The sequence below is a fragment of the Schistocerca nitens genome, chromosome 2, assembly GCF_023898315.1.
Source record: "Schistocerca nitens isolate TAMUIC-IGC-003100 chromosome 2, iqSchNite1.1, whole genome shotgun sequence".
NCBI lineage: Eukaryota > Metazoa > Arthropoda > Insecta > Orthoptera > Acrididae > Schistocerca > Schistocerca nitens.
The window spans coordinates 792,735,471-792,753,289 of NC_064615.1; positions in this window are offsets into that span (position 1 = coordinate 792,735,471).

The following is a 17,819-nucleotide window of genomic DNA, read 5'->3' on the forward strand; positions in this document are numbered from 1 at the left end:
AGCTAGCTGGCTACAGGTTCTCACACCGAAGAAGGCACGAGGAGGACCATATAGCGTGAGTCAGAAGGGGCAGAGTGGCTGGTGAGAAAAGCCCTTGCTGTCGCCAGGGCTACTGTATATATATAGCGAGAAGAGGGCAAATTTCATTATTATTAATTAACAGAAACCATATTTTCGCATACAGACATTAGCAGAAACAGAATCCTATTAGTCATCAGGACTCTCCAGCTACAAATCAATTTAAACTGTTAGATATGGTGGGCTACATGCTAGTAAGGAATGATATTGTAAGGAACCTAGACATCTTTTTTGATAAACATTTAACCTGGACACAGCACATCACGAAAATTTGCTACAGAGTTTTAACAATGTCAATGTAGAATGTTAACAATGAATTACAATGCAACTTACCATTCCGTATGTCTATTTCCTTGGCCACTTCCTCCCACTTCTCAGCTTTCAGCTTCGTTTTCAAGTAATCTTCATGGCTTGTATCATACAGAACTTTGAAAACACGTACGGCTTCAATTAGCTTTTCCTCCATTTCGAACTACCAACAGCCAGAACCACCGTGAGCCTCGCAGTAAACTGCATACAGGAGACTGCGGTCCGCAGTGTCACCAGGCGCAGGAACTGCGCCACGTCACGCTGCGCTCTAACGTGCGGGGGCAGGACCATTCAGTTGTGTGGTTCGCAAAAACTCACCGTGAGTCACCCTGCGTCACCTCACGGACCTGCGTCTCATCCTGCAGCCAGGCTAACAGCCAACTGCCCAACACTACAATAGCGACTGTTCCAACAATGCCACCCAGCCACAGACTGCACACAGCACAGCCAGTGATTTTCATACAGAGCGCTACGTGGCGTTACCAATATAAAAACCTAAACAGCCTAGTTACAAGGTAATCATAGCTCAAAGTGAAATTAGAGACATGGATCCAATTCGGGAGTTCTTTTCTAGATTTGCAAGTATTTTTCTGCATTTTACTCGATTAGCCTTACAGGTCATTTTCCAGCGCTATTAATATCAGAACACCTACATCACGTAGGCATACTCACATCGGGAGCTATGATAACAGTACGCCTACACTCAATAGGTAATTTGGTACCGATAGTACTCGAGAATGGCCTGTAAAGCCAATCGTGTAAAACGCAGTAAATATAAACTCTTCCAAATCAAATAACAGCCAGAGTGGACCGGCGTCTGTGACCTTCAATAAATTCACGGTTTTGATGTCCCACATGAAGAAAACTAGATCCACCCCGCTGTGTTACCCGCGGTTAAACAGTTATTCATAAAAGAAATGTTAATGCTGAAACTCATCATTAATACGTATTCACCATCACTAAAATTGTGGCTCGAGCCACTTTCACCCCAGCACACTGCACGACGCCGGAACAAAAATCGTTGACCCAAATCAGTAATCCAAAGCAAATGCCATGTCATTGTACGAAATAAAGATCAGACGGACCCGAAAAGCAAACTACCGACATCCTAGAAGCGAACGACATCACCAAAGAAACTATGAGTCATTAAAATCCAAACTGAAAATCCAAGTCACTGTTCAAGAATCCGAATATGGTCGCAGTTCGGTACACTTCCACAATCCAGGGTCTCATCAATGATTATTCTCAACTATCGACGTACTAGAAACAAAGGGAAACCACTTAATAAACTATGAATCATATAGATCCAAACGGAAAAGCCAAGTTAACGTCCGAAAATCAACCTATCGATTCCTAGAAAGAAACTAAATGACCAAAGTAACTACTAATCACTCAAATCGACCGTTAAGTCATATATAAAGTCTTATACCTCAAATATGCTGACGGCAGCGGGAAGTGTTACGCCAGGAAGCATCAGTCTGATATTTACCAAATATTTTGGAGATGTTCATCACATTACCGGTATTAAAACATTAAAGTTTCATTCCATTTGGAACTGATGTCCATCATAAACATCAACATGAAGCAGCACAGCGTTAAGGCTAGGGGTGGGCCGGGGGCAGGAGGGGGATCGTTAGGCTACATTGTGATAGAACTAATTTATCCGTAATGTAATATTGTTATTATTATAACTTTTTGTAGAAATCAGAGCTACCTCGTATGGATGGGCTAACAGCAAATGTTGTCGCCAATTTTATCATACTTGCCAAAACAAATGACTCTGATGATTACCGTCCTAAAAATCGTCACGTCTAGTGTGGAAAATTAACTACGCGCCATCGGAATACTGTCAAGTTTTACGTATAATACGTGTCTCTTATGCCAAGAGAGAACATAATATGGAATCAGACCTCAGCCCCTTTACATGGGAAGATAAAACCATTTTTAGTGATATTTCAAGTAATATTTCGTCTACCGCACGTCACCCACGCAATCCAAAAAAAAGATGTGTTACATTTCGTTTGCATCGGTGCTGTACCGGACGTTGCCTCTGACTGCGATATAATGCCGCCGCTTTTTCTGCAGTCACGTGTTCGTGACCGTTCGTGACCAGAACAGGAGCCGCGTGAATTAGGCAGGTCTATACAAGGGGCGAACTCGGCCGCGACGCGGCGACTGGGGGCAGGCGCGACGCAAGTGCTGATGAGGGCATCAAACTTGCAACGCGCCCAAGTTGCCACCCAACAGTGCACCTGCACTGTGTCACTCGGGTCTCTAACCAATCTCCGTTTAAAGCGGACCTGCACACGTTAGTCTCATCTGTTACCCCGATTACAGGCCTTCGCCCTTTTCTCTTCCATTATTCTGCAGTCAAAAAAAATGGTTCAAATGGTTATGAGCACTATGGGACTTAACATCTGTGGTCATCAGTCCCCTAGAACTTAGAACTACTTAAACCTAACTAACCTAAGGACATCACACACATCCATGCCCGAGGCAGGATTCGAACCTGCGACCGTAGCAGCCGCGCGGTTCCGGACTGCGCGCCTAGAACCGCTAGACCACCGCGGCCGGCCTATTCTGCAGTCATTTCTTTCACTATGAATCAGATGGAGGCGGCATCACGTGTTGCCTGAAAAACTTATCACTTTTTCGGTCTTTAAACAGTAATTTCTCTTTTCGGCTATGGATACTGGAGTTCCAGTTGAAAAAATTGGAGAAATTGGTGGAAGGGGAACCTCTAAGCTAGCAGAAATTGTGACTTCTCTGGGAAGACACGTGTACTTTAAGTCTACATTAAAAAATACAAAAGTTCGCCAACGCTGTTCCGAGTCCACTCTTTGGAGTGTATCATAACATTCCGTTTCCCACCCATTTTCCACTGTGTATGTGGTTGAGAATTGAATGCGGGTTTTAATTATTGTTTAAGGTACCACTCGGCATGCATACCGCTGCAGTTTCATTCTAGATATAGGGCTGATTAATAGAACCTTTGACTCCACTCCTTTAATATTATATCCTTGGATTTTTAACTCATTCTAAACAACGTGTAACAAATTTTTCTTGTAATGTCACGAAACTTTGTTGAGAGTTATGGTAAGTACCTTGTCATTAATCAGATTTCTCTTCTTTAAAACTTACGAGCCTTCATTGAACGATACGTTCTTAACTTCCTCGGCAGAAAAACAGTCCTTCGGAAGTGGCATTCAACAATAATGCAGTAACTACCAAGAATCTAGATTTTAACCCTAATGGCTCAAAATGGCTCTGAGCACTATGGGACTTAACATCTGAGGTCATCAGTTCCCTAGAACTTAGAACTACTTAAACCTAATTAACCTAAGGACATCACAAACATCCATGCCCGAGGCAGGATTAGAACCTGCGACCGTAGCGTAACTCTAATACTTTGCAAATGTAAACTGCAAAGTTTTTTTTACCCTAATCTCAGGTACAATTCATTTGATAGACTTTCGCGCTCACATGTCAAATGTGCTAATATCATAAAGGTATGTAATAAAATTAAACGCCTCCACCTGTCCTTTCGTCGATATTTATTATACAGCTACCAGTTCCGATGACTCAGTACACCATCTTCGGGTCTTAAGCTTAGGCGATGAACTCCAATCGTATACACGATCCCATCAGTAGCCAACAGCTACGTACTGGTTTCTGAAGACTACTGTAATAGCGATGTTATGTCTGCAACCATCAACTACCATAAAAGTATAGAGTGTTGTTACATTTCTGGAACTCTCCTAGTCATATTACACGGTTACATGTGTCGTTAAGTCTGTTCCATACACGGCCTGCATTGAACTTGTGATCGATGTTCGTTCATCAAACGTAGCTCCCTTTGGATTGTTATTTTACAACTACCACGCCGAGAGTAACATGCAGGGCACACAACCCTGTGGTGCATGATATTCACTGCAGTGGACTGATTTTAATGATCACTTCTCTGTTGTCTTCAGTCGTAAGGCTCCAAATCCATGCAGGGGACAACAGCAATAGGGAATGCCAGTGCAGTGGACATTGCGAATTTGCACCCTCAGGTCTGATTGCAACGCCAAAGAAGTGACCACTAACAGCTCTCCACTGTAGTGGACGTTATCCGCCACAGGGTTAATAAAACCGCCAAACAGCAGGGACGCATTACTATCTGGAAATGGAGGAAGAATGATCCTATGAACATATGTCCGGAAATACATCGTTGCCACGGTAGACGATGCTGACGAACGACAATTTCTCTGACAAATGACGTTTTTGACAGCCCAGCGCATGGAAACGGTCGAAGTCAGCACCGCTATACCAAAGCAAGTGCACTCACAGACACCAATCGCGTCACACAATATTTCAAGTTCTTTATTGGGCGTTTGTGTGATCACTTAACCGTGCTTTTTGCTTACAGCATGTTGGCGGTCAACATGCTGGAGCTTGTACAAGGATTTGTCTCAATATCGCATGGAACCTGGTTCTCCGAATCCGGCACACGCATAGACTGCCGCCTACCTGCACTTTCGTGAGTCTGAAAGGACCCACGATCACACAAACGCCCAAAAAGGGCTTAAAATGTTGTGTGATGTAGTTGGTCTCTGCGACGGTACTTGTTCTGGTGTAACCGTGCTGCCTCTCTGCAAAATCCCCGCACCTGTCCCAACCTCTATTTTATGTTCATGGAACTGAATTTGACGTTTTGTCCCTCGTCACTCCAGTGAGGTGCGCTTCATTCGCTTCTGACATCTTCCTGTGAAAACGACTTATTGTATTCCATCTACAGAAGTTCTACCTGTTCGCGATACGCTTCACCGGCAATACTATGCACTTCAGGGCGAAATGCAGTGCCAAGAGGCAGCGTATCACGTGACGCTGCAGCCGCTGTAGCGTTCGTTACGGCTGACATAAAGCAAACACGACAAGTATTACGTTGCGAGTTACCAGGGCAAACAAGGGCTGGGGATTGTAGCGTGGGACAGCAACGGACGGTATACTGCCGTCTCTACAGGGTGGTCCATTGATAGTGACCGGGCCAAATATCTCACGAAATAAACATCAAACGAAAAAACCACAAAGAACGAAACTCGTCTAGCTTAAAGGGGGAAACCAGATGGCGCTATGGTTGGCCCGATAGATGGCGCTGCCATAGGTCAAATGGATATGAACAGCGTTTTTTTTTAAATACGAACCCCCATTTTTATTACATATTCGTGTAGTACGTAAAGAAATATGAATGTTTTAGTTGGACCACTTTTTTTGCTTTGTGATAGATGGCGCTGTAATAGTCACAAACGTATAAGTACGTGGTTCAAATGGCTCTGAGCACTATGGGATTTAACTTCTGTGGTCATCAGTCCCCTAGAACTTAGAACTACTTAAACCTAACTAACCTAAGGACATCACACAACACCCATGCCCGAGGCAGCATTCGAACCTGCGACCGTAGCGGTCGCGCGGTTCCCGACTGTAGCGCCTAGAACCGCTCGGCCACAACGGCCGGCCTAAGTACGTGGTATCACGTAACATTCCGCCAGTGCGGACGGTATTTGCTTCGTGATACATTACCCATGTAAAATGGACCGTTTACTAATTGCGGAAAAGGTCGATATCGTGTTGATGTATGGCTGTAGTGATCAAAATGCCCAACGGGCTTGTACTATGTATTCTGCTCGGTATCCTAGACGACATCATCCAAGTGACCGGACCGTTCGCCAGATAGTTACGTTATTTAAGGAAACAGGAAGTGTTCAGCCACATGTGAAACGTCAACCACGACCTGCAACAAATGATGATGCCCAAGTAGGTGTTTTAGCTGCTGTCGCGGCTAATCTGCATATCAGTAGCAGACAATTTGCGCGAGAGTCGGGAATCTCAACAAGGTAGGTGTTGAGAATGCTACATCAACATCGATTGCACCCGTACCATATTTCTATGCACCAGGAATTGCATGGCGACGACTTTGAACGTCGTGCACATTACTGCCACTGGGCACAAGAGAAATTACGGAACGATGACAGATTTTTTGCACGCGTTCTATTTAGCGACGAAGCGGTAACGTAAACCGGCATAATATGCACTACTGGGCAACGGAAAATCCACGATGGCTGCGGCAAGTGGAACATCAGCGACCTTGGCGGGTTAATGTATGGTGCGGCATTATGAGAGGAAGGATAATTGGCCCCCATTTTATCGATGGCAATCTAAATGGTGCAATGTATGATGATTTCCTACGTAATGTTCTATCGATGTTACTACAAGATGTATCACTGCATGACAGAATGGCGATGTACTTCCAACATGATGGATATCCGATACATAGCTCGTGTGCGGTTGAAGCGGTATTGAATAGCATATTTCATGACAGGTGGATTGGTCGTCGAAGCACCATACCATGGCCCGCACGTTCAACGGATCTGACGTCCCCGGATTTCTTTCTGTGGGGAAAGTCGAAGTATATTTGCTATCGTGATCCACCGACAGCGCCTGACAACATGCATCAGCGCATTGTCAATGCATGTGCGAACATTACGGAAGGCGAACTACTCGTTGTTGAGAGGAATGTCGTTACACGTATTGCCAAATGCACTCAGGTTGACGGACATGATTTAGAGCATTTATTGCATTAATGTGGTATTTACAGGTAATCACGCCGTAACAGCATGCGTTCTCAGAAATGATAAGTTCACAAAGGTACATGTATCACATTGGAACAACCGAAATAAAATGTTCTAACGTACTTACGTTCTGTATTTTAATTTAAAAAACCTAACTGTTACCAATTGTTCGTCAAAAATTGTGAGCCATATGTTTGTGACTATTACAGCCCCATCTGTGACAAAGCGAAAAAAGTGGTCCAACTAAAACATGCATATTTCTTTACGTACTACTCGAATGTGTAATAAAAAATGGGGGTTCCTATTTAAAAAAAACGCAGTTGATATCCGTTTGACCTATGGCAGCTCCCTCTAGCCGGCCAACCGTAGCGCCATCTGGTTTACCCCTTCAAGCTAGACAAGTTTCGTCTTTGTAGTTTTTTCGTTTGACGCTTATATCGTGAGATATATGGCTCGGTCACGATCAATGGACCACCCTGTATAAGAGTAGAACACATCTCGTTCCCCGCTTCTTATTTGCACACTGCAACAGGTACGTGCGAGAAAGTAAGCACCCAAGGTGGCAGAATGACCTGATGGTATAACTTACGAGCGCGTTTTGGAAGCCACTGCAGCGCCCCATTTGCCTACCCGGGTGGCCACCCGCGGACTCCCGTTCCCCGTGCTGCGTCACTAGGCCCCTGCAGTTGCGCCGCAGCGCCGAAGATAGACCGCTGCAGCTGCAGCTGCTGCTGCTGCGGCTGCACCCTCGCCTCGCGCCCTTTGATGTACGCCGCACACGGGCCGCCAGGCAACCTGCCCGTGTTTAGCTACCTCCCACGCACTTCCCGTCTGCTGCTCTCAACAAGGCGGCACCAAGGCTGGGTTCCATTTACTCGCGACCTGTTTTCCCTCGAGTGCGTTACCTAGAATGGCGAGGGAAGTGTCATTAGTAGCTCTAAATGGAACGAGGCTTAATTTACTCACGGAGACCAAAATAGAACTGGGCCGGAAATTGCGCACCAACATCAATATCAGTACAAAACAAAGTTGTTGAGGCTTTCGTGGCCACTTGTTGATGTATTGCTTGTTGGCCTGTCAAGGGATCCTCGGTCGACATTCGTTTAGCGATTTCCCTGACGTTCTGCCAACAAGAATGGCTGGCACTGTCAAATGTTCACCCTTCCTTGCTGGTGACGGAGTCGAGCCTGTTGCCCGACATTATACGCATATTTACCAGTCGTGCCAAGGTCTGGCGTATTTTTCACGGTCATTACCGCTCTGGTTTTTCCCTTTCTATCTGCAATGGTGGTTCGCTGCAGCTCGGGACCCCATGATCCGGTTATCTGGAGACTTTTTTGCTTCTTGTTGAAACCATTGTCATGGTTGTGAATTTGCAAAGCTTCTCTGACAAAAAGGGGGCTTGCTAGCTCTTCTTTATAGCGAGAAATTCCGTGTTGGTGAATTTTATTACATAGTCGATCTCACACAGCGCTTGATCCTCTATGGCCGATTTCTCCACATGCCCCTTACTGCAGCAACGTTCAAGTTCCGCGTTCTTGTATCATCTTGACATTCCCACACAGACTTTTTCACATGTACGCGGTATGCTAGATATTCTCTATATTACGATCCTGTACCGTCTTTTCCACAAAGACTTTTTCACATGCACGCGATATGCAGTATATTCCCGATATTACGAGTGGGTCCCTATGGAAGGCTTATAATCTAAAGAACTGTTGCAAGGTGGAACTAACTGCATTACTGTTAAGTTGTACAAAGCGCTCAAGACGTCGCATTGCTACTGTGCTTGCTTGCGATTCATATCACTTGTGGTAACAAGAAGTACTGATTACCATAAAACTGCCGGCCGAAGGGGCCGTGCGGTTAAAGGCGCTGCAGTCTGAAACCGCAAGACCGCTACGGTCGCAGGTTCGAATCCTGCCTCGGGCATGGATGTTTGTGATGTCCTTAGGTTAGTTAGGTTTAACTAGTTCTAAGTTCTAGGGGACTAATGACCTCAGCAGTTGAGTCCCATAGTGCTCAGAGCCATTTGAACCATTTTTGAACCATAAAACTCGATCATGTTCTCCATAGTTGGCAAGGTTTTCATTTTATTTTTGATTTGAACGTTAAGTATAATATACCTGAATGCACACATTCGGGGATTACTTCCTCTCGCAATTTAATACTGACTGCCCCGTCCCGTTTCTAAAACTAGATGTTGGTTGGTTGGTTGGTTTGGGGAAGGAGACCAGACAGCGTGGTCATCGGTCTCATCAGATTAGGGAAGGATTGGGAAGGAAGTCGGCCGTGCCCTTTCAGAGGAACCATCCCGGCATTTGCCTGGAGTGATTTAGGGAAATCACGGAAAACCTAAATCAGGATGGCCGGACGCGGGATTGAACCGTCGTCCTCCCGAATGCGAGTCCAACTAGATGTTATATCGGAAGAGCTCAATTAAACTTGAAATGTTTTTCATTTCGGAGAAATCCTAGAATATCTTGAATCCAGAAAAATTTCCTTCTTAAATAATCTTATATCTTCTCTTCCACTGCCATCTACTTTCTACATAATTAGGCATGAATATGTGACAGCTCTTGTGGTTTTTACTCAACTAAACCTATGGGTAAGATTATTCTACGGTGGCGTTGTTAATTTCTGAAATATAGTGATTAAGAGATCGTATTATTTTCATCCAAGTTATCAACACTGTGGAGATAATTATATTGGTACGTTTAATCTTTGAATGAGAGAAATTCTTGTCGTCGTCAACTGCCAATGTAGTCGTGTGGTTTCGACCGGACTAAGGAGCGGACATTTGTAACTCCACGACTCATTTAAGTGTATGAATATAAATGTGATCATGAGAATTCCATATGTACTTACCTGGATCATCTAGAGTTCTTTATACACATTGCTCGAAAAAGAGCTCGCCACTAACGTAACTAGGTCATGATGTGATTAACTGTCGAAATCGGGCCAGTCTTCTGTACTAATGCTTTTTCCCGAGTTGCTTTATGTTACTCAAGCAATTCGAAACACGTCGCAAACGGTCTATAAGATACGTCTTTCGAAGACGTAGCACGAAAGAAGGCGACACTTACCTGTGTTGGAATTACTAATTACAAAATTTACCGCATCATGACTACAGAATTTTGGAAATATTTTAGGACAAATGAAAACGGTCATGTCCAATTGAAAGGGCATCTGGCTAGCTCCATATTAAAATTGTTAGCTTTATAAATGAAGGAAAATTGCTTTACACAAACGGGATTGTTTATTGTGCTTAACGATATTCTGGGAAATTATCATAACGTTTCTGGTTATTCACTTTTCTTTGACATTCATGCTGAATACCCAAGCCCAAAAAAATTAAAAGAAAAACGTACTTTTGCAATTTGGCGAATGCAACACTGTCGCAAATTTTGTTATGCGCATGATTACGTTTGCAGCACACCATTAAAAAGGTATTATAAAAGATTCTGATTTCATCGAAGCAAATTCATTTGAAAGTTATTATTTTGAAAAAAATAGTCTTACTTTACACTATTTTCTCTATTAATATTACTCGAGCTCTAGCTGTCGCCATAAATCGTTAGACAGTTCAACGTATTTTTTTGTAAAACAAAGCGACTACGGTATTGGTATACAATGCTCCCTCGGCAACACACACATGATGACTCACATACGTAAGGACGTGACGTGCAGTGCAGACGGTTCTCACTCTCTCCTCTTTCGTGGTGTGCATTATCATAACAATGCCCGCTTGTTCAGGAGTCTTGCTGAGACGTAGCTGTCTTCCTGTCAGGTCTGTTTAAGCCTCAATCGTAATTTTTTTTTCTTTTTTGACGGAGGTGTGGTGTTGGGAATACGAGAACACCGCATCCAATGTTCCAATGCCCATAACGGCAGAATTTTCCCTGCTGCGCTCTGCCCCTTCTCACTACCTTGCGCTCAGCTCATTAAGAGTGTTTTTAATGACTGGTTGTTGTTATGAGCGTCTCTTTGTTGGATCAGATAAGTAAAACCTTGGAATATAAAGCACCCACATAACACTGTTTGCTCTACAGACGCAATAATTTTAGATATTTTATATTTTTATAGTTCACGGAATTGCTACTGTTGCTAGAACTTCTAAGGACAGTGTGAGTGTCGCGCATCCAACTTTTGATCACGTTCTAATTCAGTGATTGAATTACTTTGATGATAATAAAAACAGTAATGATGAAGCTGACAATGACGGTGGTCCCGATTACGACAGTGAACTCGATACTGTATCCGATTCAGATGTGTCAGGTAAGGATGAGACGGAACTTTTATGTGGTAATGAAAGCGAACAGAATAATTCCTATGGGAGCAACAGATATAGGAAAAGTACAGGTATCTGCGAGAAATGTTCAAACACCTGTCGACAATATTATAATCCGTCTTCCTTGAATCTAGGACATTCTTGCACACCGCTACACATGTGGGGATGCATTTTTTCAGCGAACATGTTACTTGAAGAAGTCACAGGTACTAATGAAAAGATCCGAGTATTTGTAGAACCGAACTGACAGATAACACACTTCGACTTTATTGTGTTACTGAATTACTCTGCAATTTTTAAATCCAACCAAAAGAATAAAGATTCTAGCGTATCTCTTTGGTACTGATGGAATAGATCACTACATATTTCACTGTACTACGTCACTGAAGAGAATACTAGTTGTAGTGATCTGTCATCGATCAGATGACTCCTGTACCAGATCCTGCATCTCCAATATCATATGTATTTAACTCTGTAATAAGAAAAGCTACGGACGATGCAGATCTAGAATGTATTTTGCACTAAAGCCTGAAAAACATGGCCTAAAAATCATTCAAAACACACAATCTCTTAAACGCTTATATTTGTAATGGCAAAGACGGTGATGGAAAGAGTTTGTCATTTCAAGAGAAGAATCTGTTGATACCACTGCGGAATGTAATTCGACATGATCATCTATTCAAGTTAACTTTGGAAACACTAGGGCTGACAGTTATTTCAGTGAGACAGAAGTTATTGACAAACTGAAAAAAAAACGAAAGTTATTTTGCATGGACACACTGAAGAAAAATAAAACGGAAGTTCCATTACAATTCTTACCGAAAAACAATTAAAGAGGGGCCATCTGAATATGGTTTTACCAAAGCCGCTACACTTATTTGTTATTACACAAGAAAAATAAGGCTACGGTGTTAATTTCGTCTGTGCATCATTGTAAGAGTACTGGCAATTAAACCGGCAAACCAGAAACTGTAATGTATTACCAATAACAAAATGAAAATGGATTAAATAAAAAAGTACAACGTTTTTTCAACTAGTAAGGTCACTTGTCGTTGGCCAACGGCAGTTTATTTTAACATTGCCGATGTAAATTCACAAGCACTTTATTCAGTCTTCAGAGACAGTAGCAGATCTGATTTCATGAAGGTCTGTCAAGGTATCTGTGCGAGTCGCATCTAAATGAAAGTTATTCAGTGCAAGACTGCCTCGAGAACACAGTGTGGGCAGCGACGTGGTCAGACGAAAATGACGTTCTATATGTCTTCGATCATACCATAAGAATCCTGAAGTCTCATCTGTAAACTGCAACCGACACATTTGTGCTTCCTGTAGCGCTCAATCCGCTTCGAGTGTGTCGATGAATGTAAATTAAGTCAAGTTTAGGCTTTATTAAATGTACTAAAATAGAAATTTCCTTAAATTCGTATAGTTAGTTTCGTTTCGTAGCTATTAATGCATACAACTGTGCTGTTTTTGATTACCAATGGTGGTTTTTTTTTTTAAGCAAGCAATTGAGGTGCTGCGCTTTGGAATTATTGGATCTTAGTTTTTTATCAGTTCAGCGTTTTGTTCTGCCTCTGTGAATTTGTTTTGATATAAATTATGAATATGCATTAGCAAATTTAACATAAGATCATCATTACATTTTTCCCTTCAAATAGTACGCGCACAACACAGTAAGAGTTAGGGGTACCCCAGTACCCCGACGCTTTATATTTCATAAAATAAATGCAACACCAGTTCAGGGGTAAAGAACTGTTATGGCGTGATTCACAGAAAATTTTCTGATCGCCGATCTGTGGTGTCAGCGTACGACTGGCGCGCCTCTTCCAGTTGGAGCCTTTTTCCGGCTGCGTACAATGCCAGAGGCGACTTTCGCGGACTACGTCCGTGGAGCGGTGCACCAGCGGAAGGTTAATGAGCTGCAGAGCTGCTCTCACGGGCACCCACGCCCACGCAGCTGGTGATAAAGGCCCTGCGACCTGCCGGCACTGGCTGGCGTTTCTCAAAGGGCGACCTCGCTGTCCGCTGCGTGTGTTTTCTCTGCCTCTCCTGTAAGGCAGACCAGCAGACGTTTACCCCTACACCTGTGCAATTAATTACTCTTTCTTTGTACGCTGCAGCACAGGCCTGTTACTGCTTCACCGGACAATAGAGCGGCTTTCTACTCTTTATTTAATTTGTTTTCATCTTCCGTACGGCAACCTGTGCCCTACAGTGCTGTTTCATTTGCCAGTACATCAACACACAATCCCTGTAAATGAACATTACTGCCAGTCATCTTTCCTTCACAATAGGTGTGTCTTAACGACTTCAGTGCTCGTCCGTGATTCACTGCCGTCTGCATAATCACCAGGTTGTGGTCACGTGGCTAGGTTTGCTGACTCTCGATCACGATCCCCCGGGTTCGATTCCCGGCCCGGGGTCGGGGATTTTCTCCACTCAGGACTTGGCGTGTGTGTGTGTGAGTTTGTTCGTTTTGTCCGCGTCATCATTTAATCATCACGGACGCAAAAGTGGCCGAAGTGGCATCAATACCTGTACCAGACGGTCGAACTTATCGAAAGGGTGATAATTGAAGAAATCTTCGCAAGCCAAGATCGCTAAAGAGACATTTTACTGGATGACCGGTTTCGACAGAGCTATGCTGTCCTCATCGTATCACCAACAGCACGAGCAGAAGTTGAGAGGTAAATTTTTACCATCATGATATTACAACTTGATGAACTGTATTGCTGCGTAACTTATAGTGTTATGCCTTTTGTTTTAAAATTTTTACAACATATTGTCCATCAGTGCTGTAAGTCGCTTCACGTTGCATATGCACTTCCCACTTCTATGAAGATCACTGCATATCGGCATGTCATATTATAGTCTTATGGACAGACACAAACATGACAATATCGCCCGATTGTTGAGAATTTAGATGTATTAATTATTATTTTCTGTATACGTTCTAAGTACAAGTAAACATTACTTCTATTTGATCAGATATTCCCACTGCGTACCTAGATATCAAGCGACATGTGCGATGAAAAGGAACATTGTAATTGACTACGAAAGCTTTATCGGCTTAATAATTGATAATATTCTACTCGGGTGTGCAGCCGGATCATAATGTCATCTTGACACAATATTACAGCGGCCCATGTGGCCGCCATCTTCAGGTGAGAGTGCTGGTACACGATCTCTTTTCTTTAACTTTTCAGATCGTGAAGAACGTGAACACTTGTAATCGGCGCAATATGCTTATGCTTATGCTTGTGTTTGAACATGTTACTTTTATATATGACATACCGAGGAGATCGTGTACCAGCACTCTCACCTGAAGACGGCGGCCAGATGGACTGCTGAAATATTGTGTCAAGATGACGTTATGATCCGGCTGCACACCCGAGAAGAATGTTATCAACATTGTAATTCCGTGGTTAAAATTATGAGCTTGTTGCCCACCCAGTTAGCCATGCGGTCTAACGCAATGCTTTCCGGGCGGGAAGGCGTGCCGGTCCCCGGCACCAATCCTCCCGGCGGATTAGTGTCGAGGTCCGGTGTGCCGGCCAATCTGCGGATGTTTTTAAGGCGGTTTTCCGTCTGCGTCGGCGAATGCCAGCTGCTTCCCTTATTCTGCCTCAGTTACACTACGTCGGCGGTTGCTGCTCAAACACTGTGTACACGTACGCATACACCATAATTATTGTATCACTCAAACATTGGGGTTACACTCGTCTGGTGTGAGACGTTCGCGGGGGGTTCACTGGGAGCCGAACCGCACAATAACCCTGGATTCGGTGTGGGGCGGTGGTTGGGTGAGTGGACTGCTGTAGCCTGTTGTGAGTTTGTGAACCACTGAGGACAATGGAGGGGAACGAAGCCTCTCCGTCGTTTCTAGGTCCCCAGTTCCATCCAGTACAATACAATACAATGACGTTATTTTTAACGGTGGTCTGTTAATAATACTATGTGTATATCACTGTTCTTGAAAACTAAAAAAAAAAACAAAAAATTTGTAGCCGTTGTGATAACTATGGGCACTAAAATGTAAATTATAACCATGACACAGAGTACATCAGTCTTCCGACATCCCGCCAAAAAAACTTCTTTTTAAATTCATGTCTACATTTAGCATATTGCGAGCCTAATTCTTGTTCCCTAACGTATGGCATACACATTTTAGCCTATAAAATTATCAATGCTACATACATTAGTCATACGTAAAATTTATATATTTTTTTGAGATGGACTGTGTAATAATATAAATAAAATGATAATCTATTACTGTTACTTGGAATTATGTATCTATATTTTATGCTATATACAAGACGGTAATCCAGTCACCTGACATAGTGCCACCTGCCGGACGTACGTGATGGTCGCCGTGTTTACATTTCTTTTCTTACAGTTTTCAGATCGTGGAGAACGTGAACACTTGCAATCGGCGCAATATGCTTATACTTTTGTTTATATATGTTACTTTTATGTATGACATGCCGAAATGTAATGATCTTCATGGCACTATAAAGTGCGTACGTAATGTGAAGCGACTTGCAACGCTGATGGATAATGTTTTGTAAAAATTTTAAAATACAAAGTATTTACAGGTTAGGTTACAAGATAGTTTGTCAGTTTCTAATTTCATGACGGTATAATATTTTCCTATCAACTTCAGTTCATGCTCTTGCAGATTTTGATGACAATATAGCTCTCTCAAAACTAGCCATCCAATAACATGCGTTTTTAGCTATCTCTGCCTCAGAAGTTTTCTACAGTTATCATATCAGACCACCCATAAACTGACGATGTCAGGAATACATTTTCTAAAATGGGACCCCCTGCCAAAAACGCTATAAGCTCATTTCATTTCCATCTGAATAACCATACAGAAAAAATTTTGGTCACCGCTTTGAAAGATCGCAGTGTTAGACTTGGAGTGGTATAGATACCATTGAAGTCAGGCGATCATATGTCTCTTGGTGGCTGACATAATGCATGACAACGAAGTGGTACGAATGTGGCAGTTGGTTGTAAGGAATAACACGTGCCGCAGTGGCAGAAATGAGCTTTCGTATTTGGACGTACCCATGCCAAACCGTGAATGAAGTTGCCCGATTTGTCGGTATAGAACATGTAATTATTAGGTAGATGCAAAAGTTCGTAGCATTTTTGGTTTGCAGTTTGGAATTCGTGTTGCTATGGGCTTATTTATCGAATGCGATCTTCTATTTATAGTTCACTGTTACTGGTTGAGTTTACATATTGCTTTGTTGTCTTTTGAAAATAGTGAGTGGAGTTGTGGACGCTAGTAAAAAGGAGTGCTAAGTGCAGAAATTGGAGCATCCGAGTTCGATAGAGGGGTGACAACAGCAGAGGCAGCAAAAATCATTTGCGCCGTATTTGGGGTAACGCCTTTGGACAGAAAACGGCAGAAAAAGGTTTTTTTTTCGTTTTAAGGAGGATCTTTTTGACTTTAATGACTCTCCACGTTCAGGAAGACCTTAGAGATCTCATGGAGATCGTTTAAACACTTTAATAGACAATGAGCCACATCACTGTATTCGAAAACTGGCAAATGTGATTGAGCCCAAACAGAGCAATAAATCCCCGTTCGAAGACCTGCGCGCATCCACAAAAGATGATGTTATGCGTCTGGTAAAACAGCAATGGTGTGGTGTACTATGAATTTTGTCCCTGACATAAAACCATCACTGATGACATTTACTGTCAACAACTCAGGCGTCTTGCAGGCGCAATCCAAGAGCGACGATCACGAAGACTGCGCGAAGTGCTGCTACTCCGCTGTAATGCCCGCCCGTATACAACTGTTGGGTTTGGAAGTCATTCCGCACTCACCTCATTCATCTGATCTTGCGCCCTCAGATTTTCACCTTTTCCGATCTCTGTCGAACAACTTTCAAGGAATTTCCTTCCAGGTTGTAAATGCGCTCCGAACATAACTTGACGAGTTTTTCGCCTCCAAACCACGGGTTTCTACAGGTGCACAATCGAAAAGTTGCCCCAGCGTTGGCAGACTGTTGTAAACAGTAAAGGAGGACGTATTATTGATGACTAAAGTCTCTGTTGTATGTACCTGGTGATCAAAAAGTCAGTATAAATTTGAAAACTTAATAAACCACGGAATAATGTAGATAGGTAAAAATTGACACACATGCTTGGAATGACATGGGGTTTTATTAGAACAAAAAAAACATACAAACTATTCCTAGACGCGTGAAAGATCTCTTGCGAGCGTTGTTTGGTGATGATCGTGTGCTCAGCCGCCACTTTCGTCATGCTTGGCCTCCCAGGTCCACAGACCGCAGTCCGTGCGATTATTGGCTTTGGGGTTACCTAAAGTTGCAAGTATATCGTGATCGACCGACATCTCTAGGGATGCTGAAAGACAACATCCGACGCCAATGCCTGACTCTGGACATGCTTTACAGTGATGTTCACAACATTATTCCTCGACTACAGCTATTGTTGAGAAATGATGGTGGACATGATAATTTCCTGTAAATAACATCATATTTGCT